The sequence below is a fragment of the Gossypium hirsutum genome, chromosome A07 (assembly GCF_007990345.1).
Source record: "Gossypium hirsutum isolate 1008001.06 chromosome A07, Gossypium_hirsutum_v2.1, whole genome shotgun sequence".
NCBI classification, from domain to species: Eukaryota; Viridiplantae; Streptophyta; class Magnoliopsida; order Malvales; family Malvaceae; genus Gossypium; species Gossypium hirsutum.
The window spans coordinates 28,888,956-28,912,978 of NC_053430.1; the positions used below are offsets into that span (position 1 = coordinate 28,888,956).

General features: G+C 36.7%; 1 non-coding gene across 1 annotated transcript; it reads left to right on the forward strand.

Annotated features, from left to right (window-relative positions):
• The first annotated feature begins 755 nt into the window (after nt 1-755).
• On the forward strand, nt 756-862 carry LOC121204156 (small nucleolar RNA R71). The gene has a single exon (XR_005899084.1). It is a non-coding gene; the product is annotated as a small nucleolar RNA R71 (small nucleolar RNA).
• Nucleotides 863-24,023: the final 23,161 nt, after the last annotated feature.

The window sequence follows — 24,023 nt, forward strand, 5'->3', positions numbered from 1 at the left end:
TTCCTCATCTTGAGTGGTAATCGTGTTGAGTTGTTCCCTTGGGTTAGGTTCAGTATTACTTGGCAATTTACCTTGTGGTCATTCAGAAATTAGTTTGGCGAGCTTTCCTATCTGAGTTTCGAGCCCTTGGATTGGTGCTTGTTGATTCTTAAGTGTTGTTTCGGTGTTCTGAAAGCGAGTTTCTAACATCGAGATAAACTTTGTTAGCATCTCCTCAAGGTTCGGCTTCTTTTCCTATTGGTAAAGTGCTTGTTGAAAACCTGGAGGATGTTGTGGCCTTTGATTCCCTTGACCACCCCACGAGAAGTTGGGATGGTTCCTCCAACCTGCATTATATGTGTTACTATATGGGTTATTTTGAAATCTAGAATTATTATTACCCATATATTGAACTTGTTCCTCATCGGTGCTAGGGTTGAAGGGTTGATATTCTGTGTATGCTCCTCCTCCATTTAAATCACACCTCATCACTGAATGTACCTGAGTAGAACCACAAAAACGTCAATCTTTTTATTTAAAAGTTCTACCTGGTTAGATAGCATAGTAACCACATCAAGGTTGAAAATACCAATTGCTTTCGTTGGCTTTGTTCTCATGACTTGCCACTAATAGTTATTTAGTGGCATCTCTTCAATAAATTTGTAAGCCACTTCAGGTGTTCTGTTATTGATAGTCCCACCAGTAGCTGCGTCGATAAGTTGCCTTGTTGAGGGTTTACGCCATTGTAAAACGTTTGAACCTGCAACCATAAAGGTAACCCATGGTGAGGACACCTTCTCAATAGGTCCTTGTATCTCTCCCACGCATCATAGAGTGTCTCTAAATCCATCTGCACAAAAGAAGAGATATCGTTCCTCAATTTAGCCGTTTTAGTTGGCGGAAAAAAATTAAGTAAAAATTTTTCGGTCATTTGTTCCCAAGTAGTGATTGACCCTCGTGGTAACGAGTTCAACCACTGTTTAGCTTTGTTCCTCAATGAAAAGGGAAACAACCGAAGGTGAATGGCATCATCAAAAATGCCATTGATTTCATAAGTGTCACAAAACTCTAGGAAATTTGCCAAATGAGCGTTTGGGTCATCGTCCTCCAAACCATCAAACTGAACAAACTGTTGGATTATTTGAATTGTGTTAGGTTTCAGTTCAAAATTATTTACTGCAACAGCAGGCCTAACTATACTTGACTCAATTCCTATTAAAGTAGGTTTAGCATAATCATACATGGTGTGTGGAGCAGAATCCTGATTTACTGGATCAGCAGCTATCGCAGGAGGTAGCGGATTTTCCTAATTTTCAGCCATCTCCTCGGTTGTGGTCTGAATGTCGTCCTCTTGCTCTTCCTCTGTGTATCCTAGGCTTCGCCTTATTTCTCTTCAGTTTCTGTGAGCTGTGCAATCGATCTCACTATCAAAAAGTAATGGTCCCGACGGGTTTCTTCTAATCATGCACTATAAAAACCTGCCAGAAGCGAATAAACGAAAAATTAGAAAATAAAATAAAATTTTAAATTGCATAAAAGTAGAATGGCTACAGTAACAAAAATCGAGTATTCCTAATATCTTAGTTCCCCGACAACGGTGCCAAAAACTTGATGTGATGTGAATCGTGATAAGTTTTATAATTTATGAATTTCATTCTTGAAAAATAACTATTATCACGACAAAGGCAAGCGCACCTTATCGAACAGTAGTATAGCTTATGGGAAGACCGGGATGTCGAACCCAAAGGAACTAAAAGTACTACTATTAACTTTCTTTTTATTATCTAGCCTGAAAATAAAGGGGTTTGTTTTATCTAAACTAATTAATAAACTAAGAATGCATAGGAAGAAAATTGGGGAAATAACTCTTGGGAAAACTAAATGATTTGGACAATACCTAAGGGAAAAATCCACCTAGACTTCACTTGTTATTGACTCTGAATCGGACGATTTATTCACTTGACTTGATTCGTAGAAATCCCTCATTTATATTATTATCTCTCTTGAGACTAACAACGTCTAACCCTAGGTTGATTAATTGAAATCTCTTTCTAATTAACTCCCTAGTGTTGCATTAATTCGATCTATGGATTCTCTTATTAGGTTTCACCCTAATCTGGAAAATGTTGTCACCTTATCTCTAGGCGTGCAATCAACTCCGCTTAATTATGTTAGATCTACTCTTAGATAGGGACTTTTGCTCCTCTGAATAAGCACATCAATACTTGAATTAATGTCCTGGAATATTAAAGCAAGAATTAAGAACTCATAATTAAGAACAAGTCAAATATTTATCATACAATTCAGATAATAATAACAAGATCCGTCTTAGGTTTCATTCCCCTTAGGTATTTAGGGGGTTTAGTTCATATTTATTAAAGAAAACATCTCAAAAGAATAATGATAACAAAACATAAAGAAAACCCAAGAACTTTTGAACAGAATTGAAGGGAGATCTTCAGTCTTGAAGGTGAATCCGGCTTCTGAGATGGATCAATTGGCTTTCCTCAAGTAATTCCTTGCCTCCTACTCCGTGTGTGTCCTCTAATCCTCCTCTAGTGTGCTTAAATAGGCTTTAGAATGCCTAAAAGCCCTCAAGAGTGGCCTTTTTCGAATGAGACTAAACTTGGGCTCGACAGGGACACGCCCTTGTGACACGCCCGTGTGCGATTTCTCCAATCCGTGTTCAAGGCTGTTAAATAGACACGGGCGTGTGGTCTACCCGTGTGAGAAAGTCCAGGCCGTGTTGATTTCCCACGTTGGCCTATTTTTTTTATTTTTGGCCCATTTCTCTCTCTTTTTATTCTCCTGTGCTCATCTAAGTATAAAACATGAAATTAAAGGATTAGGAGCGTCGAATTCACCAAATCTAAGGATAAATCATCCAAAACTGTGCTACGCATGGGGTAAAAATATGTATAAATTATGGTTTATCACGAGTAAATCAGTATGTCATCAATAAAAACTAATACGAACTTGTCCAAATACAGCCAAAAAAAGTAGTTCATCAAATCCATAAACACCACTGGGGCATTAGTCAAACCAAAGGGCATGACGAGGAACTCATAATGCCCGTATCTTGTTCGAAAAGCAGTCTTCGATACATCTTGCTCCTTAACTCTCAACTGATAATAACCAGACCTCAAGTCTATCTTGGAGAACACCGTGGCTCCCTTCAACTGATCGAATAAATCATCTATCCTTGGCAAAGGATACTTGTTCTTCACAGTTACCTTATTGAGTTGTCTATAGTCGATACATAACCTCATCGACCTGTCTTTCTTTTTCATAAACAACACTGGTGTGCCCCACGGTGAATAATTAGGTCTCACAAAACCTTTATCTGTTAACTCTTGCAGCTGTACTTTCAACTCTTTCAACTCTGTCGGGGCCATTCTATACAGAGCAATAGAAATGGGTGTCGTACTGGGGACTAACTCAATTCCGGATTCTATCTCCCTCACCAGAGGCAATCCAGGTAATTCTTCCGGAAAAATTTCTGTAAACTCACAAACTATTACTACCGATTCAATCTTCAATTCAGACACTTGAGTATTCAACACATAAAATAGATAAGCCTCGTATTCTTTCCTCAAATATTTCTCGGTAGTCAAAGACCATATTACTACAGGCAGATTATCTGACTCATCTGGTCCAACTCGAAGAACATTCCCGTCTTTACATTTCAACTCATTTATCTTTTTCCCACAGTCCACTATAACACTATGAGAAGTCAACCAGTCCATCCTAAGGATTACATCAAACTCATTAAATGACAATAACATCAAGTTAGCCGAAAAACAATGACCTCTAATTGTCAAAGAGCAATTTCTACATACTTGGTCCACTAGTACATGTCTGCCTAAAGGATTTGACACTTTTATTACAAACTCAGTGGACTCTACTAGCATACCCATATGAGGTATCAATTCCATACAAATATAAGAGTGGGTAGATCTTGGGTCAACTAAAGCAACAACAGATATTTCGTGGATAGAAAAGGTACCTGTGATCATGTCGGAAGACTCTACCTCTTCCCAAGCTCGTATAGCACAAGTCCTTGTAGGCGCTCTGCCCTCGACCTCACCAGAACATCTCTTGGCATGCTTCTACTGCTAGCCCCACTCCAGGGGTTCATCTGTGGCCTACCCCTTAAAGGGACACTACTCGTTTTCACATCTTATTTTCTCTCTCTCTCATTCAATTCAGGACAATACGGATGAAGTGTTCCAATTATTCGCACTTGAAGCAGCCCCTTTCATTCCCTCAGCACTCGCCAAAATGACACCTCCCACATTGCGAGCATTCTGGCCTATTTGGCCGAGTGCTACCAACACTTGCGACGAAGTAGTCTGGGCTTTAGAAGTTGTGCTCTCCCTGTTCTTTTTTCTATTCGAATACCCCACCGAAGCATTCGATCGGGTAGTAAACTCTCTCGATCTTTTAGATGAGGATTGATGTGCTTTCCCCATCTATCTCTTTTTTGAATCCCAAGACTCAAAAGCCTCTTTCCTCCCTTCTTTAATCAGTTTTTCAGCCTTACAGGCTCTTTCAACAAGTGCTACAAATTCCCACAGCTCTAAGATGCCATTAAACACTCGGATATCTTTATTGAGGCCATCTTCAAACCTCCTACAGATGGTGGCTTTTGTAGATACGCACTCCCGTGTATACTTGCTAAGCCTCACAAACTCACGTTCATATTCTATCACTGACATTCGGCCTTACTTTAGCTCTAGTAATTCCTTCCTCTTTTGGTCTATGAATCTTTGGCTAATATATTTTTTTCAGAATTCCTATTGGAAGAATTCCCACATGATCCTCTCTCCCGGTACGATGGACACGAGAGTGTTCCACCACTGATAAGCCGAATCTCATAGAAGTGACACTGCGCATTTCACGTACTCTTCAGGTGTGCATGATAGTGCATCAAATACCCTAATGGTATTTTCTAGCCAAAACTCTGATCTCTCCGAGTCATCATCTATGCTAGCCCGAAATTCCTTGGCCCCTTATTTTTGGATCTTGTCTACCAGAGGTTTCTCTCTTTTAAACATGTCCACACCTTGCAGAGCTACCGGGCATACTAAGGAATCGGAGGAGGTGGGGGAGGTGGAGTGTTTAGATTCACACGAACAAACTTCGTGTACCAAGAATCCATCATTCAGAGATAGGCTTCTCTAGCCCTTCCGCCTTGGCCCATAGTCACAGGCTCACTCTCAACTAGCGCAGTCCCTTCAGTAGGAGCCGGCGCGTTACTTTCCACTTCATCCACCGTGGCTCTATAAGGATCCATTTACTATATGAAAACATAATTTATAATCGTCAGAAATCATCACACTATCAATATACATTTTTGGCATGCATAGCTAGATTTGTACTCTCGTTAAGTTAGTCCTAGAACCGACTAAACCATAACTCTAATACCAGTAAATGTAACACCCTATACCCGTAACCCACGCCGGCGAGGAGTACAAGGCATTACCTAACTTGATCTCATGCGTACAACCAATCTCAAGTCACTGAGACTCGATTCAAACTTAAAAATTTTTCAATATCGACCTTGAACTTCTTATTATAGGCCTACGAGCCTCAAATCGACCGTTGAAAACCATTCGGGACTATGTCAGGTCGTTAAACCAACTATAAAAATTTTGTCCTTAAGATAGGGCACACGCCCGTGTGACCAACTAGACATGGTCGTGCTGATGGCCCGTATGGCTTACATGGCCTAAGCACCCTGGGACACGCTCGTGTCCTACACCTGTGTAGAATTAATTTCTAATTCACATCTACAGGGGTTTTCACATGGCCAGACAGACGCCCATGTCATTGGACTATGTCCCTCACACAGCCACGACATGCCCGTGTCTTAGCCTGTGTGCAAAAACATGGATATTCTATTTCTGACGTCAGCATGCTCATAATGTCACATGACCAAGGCACATGCCCGTGTGTTGGGCCATATCTTCTACACGGCTGAGACACATGGTCGTGTCTCTGCCTGTATGTTTATTACCATGCATACTGACTTAAATGTTTTACGTGCAGAGGACACACAGCCAGACTACACGTCCATGGGGCAGACCATGTGTCTACCCATGTGGACAATATAAGGCTATTTACCAAGCATCATTGTTACCCTTACATATATAGATCCATACAAATACTAACCAATATCGAAACAAGTATAACTCCTATAACTAAATCAGCCATAATAGACATTCATTCAACTGTGAGAATGCATATTTCATAAACTTAAAATGAATATTAACTATCCTTCAAAGCTTAATACCAATTAAAGGGTTTCCATCCCGAGCCAACACATTCGTCCAATTCTCAAAGACACAAAATAATAAAGTCTAAGTCCTATACATGCCATATTCAAAAATATAAATCCAACTATACCAAATGCTTCGTTGATAATGTGATCGATATCTCTGACTTCTGGAATCCTTGAGCTAGTTAGGCGGTACTGTAAGGAAATGGAAAGGAAAGGGAGTAAGCATAAAAGCTTAATAAGTTGCATATAAGTAAGTACACAAGAACAACATTTTATCAATGATCCACATGCTCATGATACCAAGGTAGGCATAGGCATAACTTACTCATTACCATCCATACTAGTCACATATTGTTCAATGAGCTCATATCTCATACGTACCAATTAGGTACCTGTACTACTCACAACACGGTTATACTTTCCTCATTAGCTTAAGAACATAATGTTCACCGTTGAACCATTTGGAACCCTACCAGATATTCATTAAGCCTCAGACGTGGGTAAGGTGTCGATGCCATGTCCTAGACATGGTCTTACACTGGCTCATATCTCAAGTCGATGCCATGTCCCAGACATGGTCTTACACTGACTATCATCTTGTAGCCGATGCATGTCCCAGACATGTCTTATACTGGCTTACTTCTCAAGGCCGATGCATGTCCCATACATGTCTTACACTAGCTCTCGTCTCAATTCTTATGTCATGTCCCAGACATGGTCTTACACTGGCTCTCATAATGTGGCCGATGCATGTCCTAGAAATGTCTTACACTAGCTCACAAACAAATGACCCAAACATCATGGCATGAATATCCGATTTATTTCTTAAGGTTACAACGGAATTTCCACTATATCAATTATCCTTATACATTCTCAATTTCACAACCAAACAATTCATGCTATATTAACTCAATACAATTCAATACATACATTAACAATGTAGTTGTATTATTTATATACAACTTACCTCGAATTACAAAATGTAGCGACTAGTCAATTTAGTCAATTTGCTTGGGTTTTCCCCGGTCTAGGCTCGAATTTGGTATTTCTTAATCTATAATAGCAAAACACACTCATTTAACCATTAAGTAAGTTTAATCAATTAAAAAAAATTCACATCTTTTGTAAAATGACCATTTTGCCCCTAAACTTTGGCAAAATGACCATTTTACTCCTATGCTCGAAAATTGATTTTTATCAAATTTCTTCGCATATTAAACTTATCTGAACTCTTTTTACTCTTATAGCAACCCTGAATTCTCTCTATTTCACACATTTATCACTTATTTTACAACTTGTGCAAAATGGTCCATTTAGGTGTTTTCATGATAACACCTTTTACAAAAGTTGTCTATTACACAACTAAGACTCATATTATTCCATAAAATTTTACAAAACACCCTAAATGCTCTCATGAAAAAACCCTAGACCTTCAACCATTTTGCAAGATATACCTCTCATTTGAAAGCTCATGCTTCAAGGGTCTCAAAAATACAAAAATCATTAACAAAGTACATGGAAATCACTTACTTGTGAGTGCTTCAAGTTGCTGAAAATTTTAATCTCTCAAACCCCCTTCAATAGATAATTTTTGGTTGAGAAAAGAGATGAGTAAGGGATGATATCATTCTTCTTTATTTTATTTCTATTTTAGTCAAAATTGGTCACCTAACCCAACAAAGTTTAAAAATTTGACCACATATGAGTAAGGGGTCTAATTTCCCTTTAAAATCCCCCAATTTTGATTCTCTAATAAAATAACACCTTTAGCTATAAAAATAGAACTTTTGCTCTTTATGCGATTTAGTGTTTTTTCACAATTGGGCTCACAAATGTCAAAATTAGCTCACCAAATTTTTCATGTACTATTATAAACATGCTATGACTCAAAAATAATAATAAAATAATTTCTCCAATTTCAAATTTGTGGTCCTGAGACCACTATTCTGACTAGCCCCAAAATCAGGCTGCTACAACATGAAAACCAAATGCAGACTAGCTTCTGACGAGGAGACTTAAGTGGGAGACAAGAGGGAATAGAGAGATTTAGTCAAGTTGTCTCAAGATAGTATTATCCACTTGATTCTTTCTTATTTCTTTCTAAATGCTGATGATTAATCTCTATTTTTTGTTTGTATGGAAGTACACATGAATTCTTGGTTTAATGTTATCTTATTTAGTTTTGCTTTTATTATTTAATCTTAGGGTTTGAATGCTTTTTAACATGGAAGGGTTATTGCAGTCACTGACGCTGGAAAGTGCAGTGACTGTTTGAGCAAACAAGCATTACAACGGAAGTTGAGTGAGGATTAGAGGAATTTAGTCTTCCTGTTCTTAATAGTCCCATATTGCTATCATCGGAAGGTGAGGCTAGTATGCATGTTAAGTCTTAGATTAAATAGATGAGAGATGTTGGGTAAGATATAGATTGAATTTTATTGCCTTGACAATCGCCTATATTTTTATACCTTGTGAGCACTTAGTATTCTGTTGAAGATTCATGTTGGGGATCCCAATTTTATCACTATCATATGTTATTTTATTGTTTTCAAGTTATTGCATCGACAACTATTCTCACAATTTATCTCGTTTATATCTAGTTATTGCACCGAAATCAATATACAAAAGACTACCATCCTTGTGGGATCAATATCCGACAGAATCACATCTATCTACTATACGTGCATCGACAGTGTACACTTGCACATTATTGCTGTGATGTTAAACAGCCGATCAAGTTTTTTTCACCGTTATCGGGGATGGCATTTGTTTGATGTTTGTTTTTGTTTTTGTGTGTTCTTGCACTTTATTTTCCTTATATAATATTTAGTATTCACTAACTAGTTCTTCTTTGTTTCTATTTCTTTAACTTCAATTTAGGTGTTTTATGACCTGAAGAAATTTGGATTTTCTTACTAATTTTGATCCAAAAATTGAAAGGACTATTCGGAGTAGACTTCGAGAACAAAGAAAGATGGCTCTACTAGATAATAATGTAGCCATACCCCCAATGCAATAGCAAAATGTTAATAACCCATTGTTGTAGCAAGATTCTCACATACAAAATAGGACTATATGAGATTTTGCAGTACCTGTGTTAGATGATTTACAACTAGGAGTTGTTAGGCCAACTATCCAAGCTGGAAATTTTGAACTCAAGCCAGTAATGTTTCAATGCTAAATTCTGGTAGACAATATGTTGGAATGCCATATGAAGATACAAGAGAACATCTTAAATCCTTTTTATTGACCTTTGCTTCATTTAGTTAAAAAGGCGTTCCTGATGATGCCTTGAAGATCCAATTATTTCCTTATTCCTTACAAGGAAGAGCCCTTTTTTGGACTACCTGTCGGATCAATCACTTCTTGGAATGCACTAGCAATACAATTTATTTTGCAATTTCACCCGCCGACAATGAATGCTTGTCTTCGAAATGGTATTACTACTTGTCATCAGCTGGATGATGAAAATCTTCACACCATATGAGAAAATTATAAAACTTTACTTCGTCGTTGTCCCATGCATGGCATTCAAACAAAACACAAATTGAAATTTTTTATAACGGGTTGAATCCACATACAACTAATCTTGTCACCGCATCAGCCAATGGACCTCTGCTGGATTGTACTTATAATGATGTTGTGAGAATTCTTGAGAGAATTGCTCAGAATGATTATCAATACCCTATCTTCAGAGCTACACAAGCAAAAACTACTCCAGTAGTTATTGAATTGGATGCAATAACTATACTAAGTGCTCAAGTTTCTTCTCTCACAAACATGATTAAAAATATGTAAGGGACGAGTGCCATTGTACATATACAAGCCGCTCAGCAAGTTGATGTTCCTACTTTTTGTTGTGAGATTTGTAGTGATAACCATAGCTATGAAGATTTTCCACAACATAAAGAGAATACATGTTATGTTAATAACATCCGTAACAGTTCTTATGGAAATTCTTACAACCACTTTACACGCAACCAACAATTTTGGGGAACTCAGAGTGTTGGACAAAACATTGCGACATTCAAATATGGGAATACATCTACTCAGGGTGATTAAAATCCCATACAAGGGAATTACAATCAACATTAGCAGAACTACAATCAGCACACTCAGATGCATCCACAACAAGGCCAGACACAGCCACACCAAAATTTGATGCAGCCACAACACTCTTTAATCCAAAATCAACATGTTCAAGGACATCAACAACAACCGTACATCTAAGCTTCTACTTCTGACCCGTTAACAACTCTTAAGGCGTTAATGCGAAAGCATATTACTCGCACGGAAGCTATTGTACAAGGGAATTCATCTTCCATTTGAGCATTGGAGGCACAATTAGGACAACTTGCTTTAAACCTAAATACTCAACAACCAGGCCCATTACCTAGTGACACAGAAAATCTTAGTCCGAGGGGGAAAGAACATTGTAAGGCTATCACTCTTAGGAGTGGTAAACAAACTGGTGAGCCATTTATTGACTCTACTTAGCATCTCAAGATACGGATGGAGTGATCATTGGTGAGAAGGTTGAATCTGAAGAATTTGGCAATGCATCAGAAAAAGAAGTTCCACACATTGTCACTCATATGCCTAATGTCCGACCTTCGAAATTGTCGCTACAATCAAAGTTGTCGGTGCAAGCAGATATATCTCTACCTTTACCCTTCCCACAAAGATTTAGAAAGAATGAGCATGACAAGTAATATCACTAGTTCCTGGACACACTGAATCAACTGTAGATCAACATTCCTTTAGTGGACGCTCTGGTACAAATTCTGAGTTATAGAAAATTTATGAAAGACCTCGTCCAAGAAGAAGAAGCTCATTGATATTGAAACTATTGCACTCACAAAAGGTTGTAGTGCTATTTTGACAAACAAGTTCCCCCCTAAATTGAAAGATTCTAGGAGTTTTACCATCCCATGTTCAATTGGCAATCATTATTTGGGTAAGGCTTTATGCGACTTGGGAGCTAACATTAACCTAATACCGCTATCTACTTTTAGAATGTTAGGATTTGGTCACATAAAATCTATTGCAGTGACATTACAACTACCCAATCGATCATTGGCTCAACCTGAAGGGTAAATAAAAGACATTTTAATTCATGTGGATAAATTCATTTTTCCAACTAATTTTATCATACATGACAGCGAGACAGACAAAGAGGTTCCTATAATACTGGGACGACCATTTTTAGCCATTGACTGAACTCTCATTGATGTTCATAAAGGTGAACTAACCGTCACCTTCAGTGTTTTTGAATCTATTCAATGCAAGGATAAAGAATAATGTCATACTATCGATGTGCTAGATGATCTAATTAAGGAAGAATTCAATGACCAAAGCATAGTACTTCCTGAAGAGTTTGCAGTGACATATGATGTCGAATCATTAGACGAATGTGACAGCATGGTTGAAGCTAATAATCTTGAACTCAAGCATGAATGGCAGATCGAATCCTTAGACCTAGCCAATAGAACAATCCCATTTTTCAAACCATATATTGAAGAAACTTCTACTTTGAAATTGAAACCACTACCTCCTCATCTTAGATATGTTTTTCTAGATGATCACAATACTCTCCTAGTTATTGTCTGTTCAACACTAGATGTAACACAAGAAGAGAAATTGATTCATATTCTCAAGCAACACAATCGAGCTATTTCTTAGACTATTGCTAATATTCAAGGTATTAGTCCTTCTTTCTGCATGCGCAAGATCAAGTTGGAAGATGAGGGCAAGGAATCAATTGAATAGCAAAGAAGATTATCCAAGAAGATGAAGGAAGTTGTCAAGAAGGAAATTATAAAATGGCTTGATGCTGGAATTATTTACCCAATTTCTGATAGCAATTGGGTAAGCTCAGTGCAATACATGCCTAAAATGAGTGGCATCACTGTGGTTCACAATGACAAGGATGAATTAATTCCTACATGCATTCCCATAAGATGGTGAGTTTGTATGGATTATCGGAAATTGAATATGGCCACAAAGGAGGATTAGTTCTCGCTTCCTTTCATCGACCATATGTTGGATCGACTTACTAGAAAGGTCTATTATTTCTTTTTAGATGGCTATTCTGGGTACAATAAAATTGCTATTGCACTGAAGGATCAGGAGAAAACAACCTTCACCTGCCTTTTTGGTGCTATCTGTAATAGTCTGGTTTAGACCCTATTCAGCATAGTAGTTTTGGGACCATAAATTTGAGTAAAAAATATTTAAATATTATTTTTTGTGTTTATGATATGTGAATTAACATGTGTGAAAGTTTCATATGAAAATTCGATCATTTGTGTGCTTAATTCGATAAAAACGACCTAATCGCGTAAAATGTAAAACTTTCATGCTATATGTTAAAAGTGTCTATTTGATTTGTCTTTGATAATGAGAGGTCCTTATGTGGTTATTATGCCATTTATATGCATAATGGAAACTAATGGCCTTAATATATGTGAATTTATAATGGTTTATAAAAGGGAAAAATAGGAAAATTATTATTAAAGTTATTATTAATAAAAGAAAAACATGAATTAGGTGATATATTCATCACCATTTCCAAAATTCACAAAATAAAAGGAAAGAAATAAGCTTGCTAGGGTTCGGCTACCTATTTTGGTGATTGAGGTATGTGTTTTGATCGATTTTCGATAATTTCTAAGTTTTTTTGTGATCGTTGCATTGAATACTATCAAGCCCATGTCTCAATTTCTGATTTTTTTTATGATTTTGAAATATGCCATTGATGACACTATGAGTTTTTTGAGTTTAGTTGTTGATGAATGGAAGATATGTTTTGGGTTAACATGTTTTGTCTTTGGATTTTTGATGAATTTGAGTAAAATAGGCTAAATTGTGAAATTTGTAAATTGAGGGACTAAAATGTGAAATAAATTAAATGTGTGGACTTGAATGAGTACTATGAATATTCGGTCAAGCATGAGTATATGCAAATTATGTGTATTTTATGATTTTGTGAATTAGGGACTAAAGTGTCAAAATGTGAAAATATGAGGGCTAGTTTGCAAATTTCCCTAAATATGTGTTTGTGGATTGATTTGAATGAATATGAAAGTGAATGAGTTAAATTTGAATTTATATAGATCGAGAATTAAAGAATACGGAATTAGATCAGGGAAAGTTGAAAGTCGTCGAGTAGCTGATTTAGTCTATCCGAATCCGTATATGGTAAGTCAATATACAATAAACATGTTTGAATTGAATTCTTATTATTCATATGATATTGAATTGTGATGAATGAATGTTCGAGCTAAATATGTGCTATTCAAGAAAGTATTGATAAAGTTCCGACGTCCAAAAAGCCTCTTATGAACCTTAGGAATAGTTAGGATACATATGTCATGACATAGGATTTTTGATATGTGTTATCCTGTAAGACCACGTCTAGGACGTTGGCATCGACTTATGTTTTACGTGTAAGACCATGTCTGGGACATTGGCATCGTTAATCGATTTTGTGTAAGACCCTGTCTGGGACAGTGGCATCGATGTTCGATTACATGTAAGACCACGTCTAGGACGTTGGCATTGTATTTACTTTCCGAGCTATCTGCGTATCCTTATGTAACACCCCAAACTCGGCCTAGACGTTATGGTTGAATCTAGCGTGTCACATCGAAGTGTTTTTAAAAAATTGATCTTTTTGGTAAAAATCTGTTACTGAGTTTAAATCCTTTTATTATTAGTTAACAAAATTTCTCGTCAAAACGTTTACCTTATTAACCATCAGTGTTATATTAAATTGATTTAAAGATGCGAAAGCTTTTTAAGTCGATGAAGTTTAATACGCGTGTTTTAGAAATCAGTAATTGTTTTAAAAACTCATCTTTACCTAAACTAGCAGTTTAGTATAAGAAAACAAAAGCCCAATTAAAACTTAAACCCACAAATGGCCTTATTACATAATCAAAAACCCAATATGAATTTTAAAATAAATAGAGTCAAAAGTAGAACATCAACAATCGTGTGGCCACCTCCGAATCCCTCACGGCTCCAAACCATCTAAGGCTGAGGATTACCTGCATAATTAATAAATGGGATGAGTTTATGAAAACTCAGTGTGTAATCCCCTCACTAAAGTAACAGTCAAAATACCGAAACAGAAATAGAAACAGTCTGGGCCAGAGCCCTTTAATAGTAACAGTACAGTCCAGTTCAGAGCATAAATGGGCCAAAGCCAATTACAATATCATTTGGGGCACAGCCCATAAAGAAATCAATTAGGCCTACCCCAAACCAATGATAGAACAAGTGGGCCTAAGCCCAATACAGTAAAAAATCTCATAAATAGATATGCAATAGTATGAGGATGCATCCCACCCCGATCCAGCCAACATACCACCCGTACCAACCCTACACTTATGTGGGGATAAAATCAACCCACCCATCCCTACACTCCAGAATTAGCATAGGTTGTGGCACTAACCGAAATCGTAGCAAAAATGCTAGTATATATGCAGCTCTAAGCCTTCAGTAGCGGTACTTTAAGTGGCACAAAGCCATCGGTAACTGTATTATGTTTGGCACATAACCATCAGTGACGGTAATATAATCGGCACATAGCCTTGGGTAAATATGATCGACATAGAGTCATCAATAAGTATGTCAGGCACATAGCCATGGGTAAATACGTTTGGCACAAAGCCATAGTCAAGATGGCACAGAGCCATTTTTAGGTTGGCATAGAGCCATAATCAGATTACGCGGCTTTAAGCCGTCCATCGGTCCACAGTCGTCTCGTGCGACCCGTGCGACCTTAATAGATCAATACTAGATCCACAGTCGTGTCGTGCACCCGTGCGATCCTATCAGTACTTCCTCTGTATCAATGTCCCAACCCCATGCAATATGTCGTGTATGTCATGCTCAATCATCACACATGTATGCAAAATGGCCATGCTCAGTAACAATCATGTAAACATATATTAAAAGCATATAAGTTATACAACCAAATTCAAGTCAATTAAAACACAGTCATACATTCACAGTCAAATCAGTCATAGCCCTAGTCAGTCATTTACCCACAAGGGCAAAACAGTCATTTTACTCTTTAGGGAAAAACGGTCATTTTACCCTACAAGGGTATTTCGGTAATCCTACCCTACAGGGGTATTTCAGTAATCTTGTCCTATAGAGGTATTTCAATAATTTCACAAGTCGAGGGTTGTAACACCCCCTACCCGTATCCATTGCCGGAATAGGGTACGAGGCATTACCGGAGTTTACTGAACATTTTCAGATAATTCTGAGTCATTTATTATTCATAGTTTGAAAATAATCATAACATCTCTCTATTGGGCCCTCAAAGCCCCAAACATACATTAGAAACCAACCGGAATTAAATCGGGATCATAGAATTTTTTTTTTTGCAAAATCTTAAATTATATTTTCATCTAAGTACTTACCATTTCAATGCTCCTTATAATTAAACATGTTACCATTCAATCAATAGCTTGGCACTTATCTAAGCGTCAAACAACATCATTGTTAGTATACTTGCACATATTTCATATAAATTCAACATTGATATACCTATTTTCTCGACATATCACACTTGAGTTTAATAATAGTCTTAACTTACATAATTTCCTTGTATCAACATATCAAAGATAATCATATATGTACCTGTCACAAAATATATTATTCTCTTATTGTTTCTTCATAAGCATATATCATTCATTTCGTTATACCAATATTTCATACACCATCATTTCCTCATATCTTATGTATATTTATTTCGGTAATAGTTCGTATTAAACTTAACATAAATTAAATTCCATGTACCTATACTTATTTTATTTATCTATCTTCTTAATTATTTTATACAACTATTTTGTACATATATTTCCATATGACCAATTCCTGTAAACATTTCACACAACCATTTTGTTTAACCAATTCATATAACCATTCGTCATCTGGTACATATTACCTGAATATTAGTTGTTCAACAGATGTCTTGGCGTCTCTCATCCACGATCTTATTTATCTTCGACATGATGCCATAGTATCTTTCAACTATGGTCTTGCTCGTTTTCTGTCATGTTGCCATGGTATCTTTCAACCATGGACTTATTCATTTCCCTGTCATGTTGCCATGGTATCTTTCAACCATGGTCTTATTCATTTCATGTCACGGTGCCATGGTATCTTTCAACCATGGTCTTATTCATTGTATGTTTCAACCATGGTCTTACTCATTTCATGTCACGTTGCCATGGTATCTTTCAACCATGGTCTTACACATTTCATATCATGTTGCCATGGTATCTTTCAACCATGGTCTTACACATTTTCTATCATGTTGCCATGGTATCTTTCAACCATGGTCTTACACATTTCATATCATGTTGCCATGGTATCTTTCAACCATGGTTTTACACATTTCATTTCAAAAAGCACATCCCATGAACCTCATCCTTAGAGCGGGATTACCAGTCCAGGCTAAATCCCCTGTAATATAAACTCATAGAGTATTGTCGGGATTGCCAGTCCAGGTTAAATCCCCTGCAACGATAATTACACTAATGAGCTTGGATCTGAATTACCAGTCCAGGCTAAATTCAGAACCTAAGTCGGATTACCTGTCTGGGCTAAATCCATTTTCCACATATTCTTCGGGAGGGCTATATCAGAATAGGATCAGCCGTCCAGGCTAGATCCTTTTTACCGTCAATTCTTTTCAGAGATCCATCGAATTTTCCTTTCATTCAATCGAGATTTCTTCCTCTTTTTATCAAATATATCAATGTTTCATCAATTTTAATACAATGAACATTCAAATCATATTCACATCAATAACATACATTTCAAGCATTTAAGAATATAATTCAAGTTACACGAACTTACCTCGTTGCTTGTTTGTGTTTATAATTTCACTAATCCGATAACATTTTCTTTTCCACGTTCAAGTCTTATATTTGAGTCGTCTGTATCTTTATAACTAACTTTGATCATAATTTTCATTCCTTTCATATTCTGATACGATCAATCAATATTCTAGGCAAAATTACCATTTTACCCTTGAACTTTTAATTAATGACGATTTTATCTTTAGGCTCTGAAAAATAAAATTCTTGTAATTTAATCATTGTTTCAAGCCTAATTATTCTCAAACATATTGATAACGGCCCATGAATTCTATGAAATATCAGAATTTTCCATAATTTCAACACTTTTCAATTTAATCCCTAAAACATGTTTTCACCCGATCTTAGTCTAAATTAATATAATTTCATTCAATTTTGTAATTTAAATAATAAAATAACCCAATTCATGCAATTTGGTCATTTCTGACATTTTACGAAATTGCCCATAAAATTTTATTTTCATTCAATTTAGTCCCTGAGCCTAAAACATGCAAATTAGCCATGCTAGCTGAATATTCATATATATTTTTCCTCCTCCTCCTCTCCATTCCACATCCTTAATTTATATAACATGCTACAAGTAACATTATCAATAATTTCACTATTTACTTATATGTATATTCAAAACTGTCCATTTGCATCATAGTCACTAAATTATTTATATCTTGAGCTAAAAAACTTGAAACTAAGATCCGCTAATTTTCCATGAAACTAGACTCACATATATTCTTACCATAAAATTTTCAGAATTTTTTATTTAGCCAATAAGAACAGTTTATTCTTTAAATTCACCCCTGTTCTGTTGTCTGATAGTTTTGACCCTTCTTCACTAAAAATTAATTACCTCCTCGTACATGATTCAAATTATGTTCCTATTTATTTATATTGAAAATAGACTTATTAAGAATTCTAATCATATAAATTTGATTCCATAATTATTTTATCCAATTTTTTATGATTTTCCAAAGTCAGAACAGGGGAACTTGAATTCACTCTAACCTTGTCTCACAAAATTTATTATTTCTCATAATTCAAAATTTCATTGCTTACACCGTTTCTTTTATAAGAAACTAGACTCAATAATATTTAATTCCATATTTTTTTCATCCTCAAATTCAATTCCCTTATAGAGATTTTTCAAAGTTAGCCTACTGCTGCTGTCCAAAACTGTTTTACTGCAAGATGTTAATTTACCATGTTTATAACACCCTTATTTTTTTTCTCTACACTATTTCTCGTTATTTTCTCTTATCTTCTCTTCACTAACATATCAAAAACATAATACCATATAAAAGAAAACTCTACATTAACATCAATTCTATGCTTTTTCAACAATATCAAACTTAAAAATATATTGAAATCTTGATGTTCTTACCTAGTTCTATTGATTTCAACCTTTAACTTGATTTTCTCTCTCCTCTAGCTTCTATTTATTGAATATAACTTGATATTTTAGCTCCCCATAGTCTCTTTATTATTTTTCTCTCTTGGTAACCATAGAAATTCCTTTAATTTCTATGTGAAAATGGTGAATTTTTGATGGAAGGACTAAATTGTAAAGAAAAGAAAGTTTCTTTCTTCTGTTCTTCCTAACGTGGAGTGAATGGAAGAAGATGATGGTTGGTGTGTGTGTTTCATCTTTCTCTCCACACATATATATTTATACTAAATAAAATAATAATAAAATATCATTAAAATTATTAACTAATTAGTTAATCTAAAATATCACCAACATCCTCATTGCCTTCTAGATTTCTCTCTCCTTTTAATTGACCATTTTTTCCTTTATAATCTTTAAAATTCCGTCATTAAGTCATCACTTAATTTGGTAAAATTAAAATTTAGTCCCTCATAATTCTTTACCTATTCAATTTGGTCCTAGTTCATCTATTTCCTTAGTTTCTAGATCATTTCATCCTTAAAATATTTGCACTATTGGTCCTTCAAATTTTCCATTTTTACACCTTAACCCCTCAAATTTTGAGTATTTACTCTTGAGAAACAAAACTTTTCTCACTTTTACAATTTAGTCATTTCCTGAATTAATATATCATAGCATAATTCCCAAGGTTGACATAACTCAAAATTTCCCCTTTTTATCACTTTCTTTCCTTATTTTACTATATCAAAGATAATATCTTACTGTAAAATTTTTTGGGATATTACAGGGTTATTTCGGTAATTTTACAAATCAGGGGTATTTTGGTAATTTTACAAATCGGGGGTATTTCAATAATTTTGCAAATCAAGGGTATTTTGGTAATTTTAAAAATCAGGGGTATTTCATTAATTTCACATGTCAGGGGTATTTCAGTAATTTTACACATCGGGGGTATTTCGATAATTTTACAAACTGGGGTCTTAACGACCCAACAGATGGTCCGAGCGACTTAAGCAACCTAAACAGACATAACGGTGTAAGTGGGCCTAAGGCCCGATACTTGGCCCAATTGGGCCCACAAGCTCATGTGGCCCATTTTGCCCAAAGTCAATTACGGCTATTTGACCTATATAGCCCAATCCAAAACTTACCACATAACATACATTCTATCCGTGTGGGCCCATAAGCCCATTGGGCCCCCACGGCCCAGTCCAGCTCAATGCGCCCAAAACGGCCTATGTCATGTATGCGACATGACAAGCCCAACCATATTCCACCTAGCAGTTGATTTGACACAAGCGGGCCCACGGGCCTATTGGGCCTATTTAGCCCATTTTGTGGCCCAAGTAGCCCACTATTGCCTAAGCCCACGAATTCGCTCATGGTGGCCTTCCTCGTCGTACGCCCACGTTCCGTGAGCTTGATTCACCACACGTGCGATCACATACTCGTGTGGCATCATACGCCATATTTTTGGCTTTTCGGCACTTTGCCGATCTACAGTCTATTCTGTGTGTGAATACACAGCTGACTACGGAATTGCCCTTTTGACCCACGAGATTCGCCAATCCCTCGTTTGACCGATCCAAGAACCATTGTAAACAATCGTTTCCAATCCTTAGTGACTACCTGCAACCCATACACTTTGTAAATTTTTATCATACACAGTCCATTGTACCAAGCATATAACCACTTACCAAAAGCGAAGACTAAGAGTGAGGGACAGCAGCATTCGACCAACACCCCCAAGCACACCTTAATTTTGAGGCATGAGATGCACACTCTCGGTCCCTAGCAGAAAATGTCAAAAGGGATAGTTAACAACCAAGATTATTTCCGCCAGAACAAAAGAGGGAGGAGCGAAATAAAGTGATGAAGGGAGGAAGAACCTTGCATTTGACCCCCAACCAATTGCTCAAGGAACCACTTCAAAAGCCGAAACACAATAGGGGATAGAGATATGCAGAGAGATTCGGCAAGGGTTAAGGTCGTAGAAGAGGAAAAGAATATTCGGCTAATGACCCAAGAAGAGAGTAAAATTTGAAGACTAAAAAGGAGGAAGAGAATGTAGTATTTGGCTTAGGTTCCTAATAGAAGAGAGTGTAAAAGTAGCAAAAACAAGAGAGAAGAGAGGAAACCTAGAGGATGTTCGGGCAAAAGAAAGGGAAAAGGAGAATAGTGATTGAGAGGAAATGGGTGATCAATCTCAGTACAGTTTTCAAATGGCCACAAGCAAAAGTTGGCTATCAAAACAAGCAACACGAATCTTCAGAGTGTAAAGAGCATAAGGGAAAATAGATACCGAAAAACGAAGAAGTTAAACTCCACAATATTTGGCACTTAAAGTCTCAAACCGAATTGGCATAGGAGAGTTCTCACAATCGACAACCACTTCCACATCAACACCCATGATCCTCTCCTAAAATCACTCCACGAATCTCTCCTCTTTTCCTTCACAACTCTCTCCATGAAATCCTCCTTGATTTTCTCCACGACCCATTCAAATTCCAACCTGCAGAGTTTCAGTCGGCTTCTGCTTCTCACATGGCAAGAGAGCAAAATAAATACTCTTTTTACCTTGCCATGACTTGAACCTTAGACCTCAAGAGAAACATCCACACGCCACAACCACTAGATCAATAGGCTCTTTATGTCATACCTTACCAAATTTTATTTATAACCCTACTGACCAAAAATAGGGGTTTCATCCTTAAAAAAACCAAAAATTTGTGGAAGCTAGGACTTGAACCCATGACTTCCCAGACACTTCCAGAGCACACAACCACTAAGCCAAACACTCAATTGTGCCACTTTCTTGCACAATTAAATATTTATGTGCAGTCTCCTAACTGTACCCCAACTCAGAGCCCAATACTTCTAGGCCCAAATTCGGGGCGTTACAACTCTACCCCCCTTAAAGAAATGTCATCCTCGAAATTTCCAACTATCAGAACAGTCGCACATCCTAGCCTACCACACCACACTCTCGCTGCGCACTCTAATCCTAATAATATAAGCACGCACCAAACCATCTATCCATTGGAGCGGATAGATATCACATGTATACCACTTCCAGAACACACACAGAATAAATACAAACTCTAACTTTAAGTGTAACAATACAGTCTAGTATCTAAGAAATCACAGTATTTCCATCTATTGCTTTTCAATGAAAACAAACATCAGTTTCAGAAACTTACGAATTCGGCGTAGGAGACTCGGTGTGCCACACTTTTCAAAAGAAATATCTCAAACATATCACATATGTGGAAACAACTTTTTAAAATTCAAATTTTGAAAACCCATTCCACAGTCGAGTTTTGCAACCCGGACTCTGATACCACTAAATGTAACACCCAAAACTTGGCCTAGACATTATGGTTGAATCTGGCGTGTCACAGCAAAGTGTTTTTCAAAAATTGATCTTTTTGGTAAATATCCGTTACTGAATTTAAATCCTTTTATTATTAGTTAACAAAAGTTCTCGTCAAAACGTTTACCTTATTAACCATCAGTGTTATATTAAATTGATTTAAAGACGGATAATATTTATGTGCAGTCTCCTAAGTGCACCCCAGCTTAAAGCCCAATAATTCTAAGCCCAAATTCGGGGTGTTACACCTTATGTTTCCGAACGGTTCAAACGGGTATTCCGAGAAATTGAATGACTTTGTAAAATTGAATCCGATTCGGGTATGTTTGCATTGTATTTTATTTTTGAGAATGCAAGGTAAGTATATGTATGAATGATAATCTATGATCTAAGTATATGAATATGAGGTTTGTGTTGGTATTTGGCTACAAAGCATAATTAATTTGAAGATGTTTATATGCTTTAAATGATAAGTTTACTTGTATATGGCTTACTAAGCTTTTGAAAGATTACTTTGTGTGCGTTTGCATTGTTTTATAGATATCGAAGCTACTGTGAGCTCGGGGATCGTTGAGGATCGTCACCACACTATTGAATCTCATTTTGGTACCTTGTGAAAATATATATAGTAAAGTATGACATGTATAGACTAGAAGTATTTTGGATATGTTTTGTAATGTTTATACCATGTCATGTAATATGGCTAGCTTGTGATTAAACTTATAGTGTGATAATGGTATATAATATATGATGCTAATGTGCTAATGTGATATGTTTTTGGTTGGCCAAAGGAAATGGTCAATTTGGTAAGGTTTTAGTATGATATTTTGGTTGTATGTTTGGAATTGATTGGAAATGTTATGATATGAATGACATATGTTTTGGTATTAAAGTTGGTTGTAATTGTAGTGCATATATGCTTGGTTTGGTGCTTGTAGGTTTGACCCAATTGGGGTGGCAATTTGGCTATCAAATGGCCTATTTTTGTCCACACGAGTAGAGACACGGGTGTGTGTCTCAATCATGTGCGATATACAGCTATGTTGCACAGTTGTGTGTCCCCTGGGGTACCCTACGAATTAAAGTCAATATACCCTCCAGTTTTGACACGGCCTAGACACACGGACATGTCTATTGGTCGTGTGTGACATACAGGCTGGCAGACAGGCGTGTGGTCGGCCATGTGGCCAAGTCAGTAGCCTCCCTAATTTTTCACACAGGCGTGTCTTGTGGCCGTTTGGACAAGTCAGTATGTATGCCCGGTTTCACCACAGCTTAGACACACGAGCGTGTCTAATGCCGTGTGAGGCACAAGGCCTGTTCACACAGGCGTGTGACACTTGAAAAGTTAAAATTTTTCTAAGTTTCTGAAACTTCCATATATTACCAATTTGGTCTTGAATGCATGATTTAGGCTTTGTATTCTCGATTTAAGTTCATATTGAATAAGAATGACTTATATTTATTAAAATGAGACGATATTTGATATATGATTATTTTGAATTGAGTTACAAGTCCGATAACACCTCTTAACCTATTTCAGCGATGGTTACGGGTTAGGGTGTTACATTGTCGCTTTTTGCCATATGCTTTTTGGTCTTTGCAACGCACCAGCCACATTTCAAAGGTGCATGATGACAATATTCTCAGTTTATGGGAATGATGTTGATCATCGCTTTGACAATTTGGATAAAGTACTGAAGCGATGTTAAGACACATATCTTGTCCTAAATTGGGAAAAATGTCATTTCATGGAAACTGATGGCATTGTGTTAGGACACCGCCTCTCTAGTCAAGGTATTCAAGTAAACAAAGCTAAGGTGGAAATCATTGAGAAATTACCTCCACCAACAAACGTGAGGGGTATTCGCAGTTTTTTGGGACATGTGGGGTTTTACTGTCAGTTTATTAGAGATTTTTCAAAAATTGCAAAGCCCTTATGCTTATTGTTGGAACAAAATAAAATATTCTTCTTTGACTATGCATGTTTGGATGCCTTTATTCAGTTAAAAAAGAAGCTAGTAAATGCACCCATTATCATTGCACCCATGTAACACCCCTCGTCCGTATCCCTCGCCGGAACAGGGTTCGAAACATCACATATAT